General features: G+C 68.6%; 1 protein-coding gene across 1 annotated transcript in view; it reads left to right on the top strand.

Moving 5' to 3' along the window:
- DDC (dopa decarboxylase) overlaps positions 1 to 561 on the top strand; it is a 75,035-nt gene that overhangs the window by 71,569 nt on the left and 2,905 nt on the right. The window lies entirely within an intron of this gene.

Genomic DNA, 561 nt, shown 5'->3' with positions numbered 1-561 from the left:
GCCACCCCCAGGCAGGATGGAGACGCAGCGTCTGGGGAGGAGCGTGGCCGTGGCGGCTCATGTCCCCACCACGATCCGGCTGTCAGCCCGGGGTCCCTGGCGCGGGTCCTGCTGCCTCGTGTTAAAGACACTGCGAGCCTCCCTCTGAGGGTCCCATCCTGCTGACGGACGAGGAGGGGCCCGGCCAGCCTGTCCCCAGGCGGGTGTGCGGCCAGAGCCTCGAGTCCCCTGCAGGCCCCAGTCTTTGGCGCCCTCTGGTGGCACCACATGTCCCCTGTGACTGGGAACTGCGCCTTCACATGGGGGTCCAGCCCACCCACACCTCAAGCAGAGATGCTGCTCAGGTGCCCCCTGCGCCCCTCCCAGCACCTGCCCCAGGCCGGGTGCCTGGGTTTAGACTAGAAAGTCACACACCGAGACCACGTTCGCAGCTCAGGTGCCGTCTGAGTCGGCTATTGAGCTCCATACCCACCTGGAAGTCGCTTGGCGCCGTTATCCACGCGGGGGAGGCCGTGTGCGGGCGAGGGGCTGACGTGGTCTCCTGGCTCGGTGGCGGCGGGC

This window comes from Myotis davidii, unplaced genomic scaffold (genome assembly GCF_000327345.1).
Source record: "Myotis davidii unplaced genomic scaffold, ASM32734v1 scaffold472, whole genome shotgun sequence".
Classification (NCBI taxonomy): domain Eukaryota; kingdom Metazoa; phylum Chordata; class Mammalia; order Chiroptera; family Vespertilionidae; genus Myotis; species Myotis davidii.
Note: the sequence above shows the minus strand (reverse complement) of the source record. Positions and strands in the feature narration are given on the sequence as shown.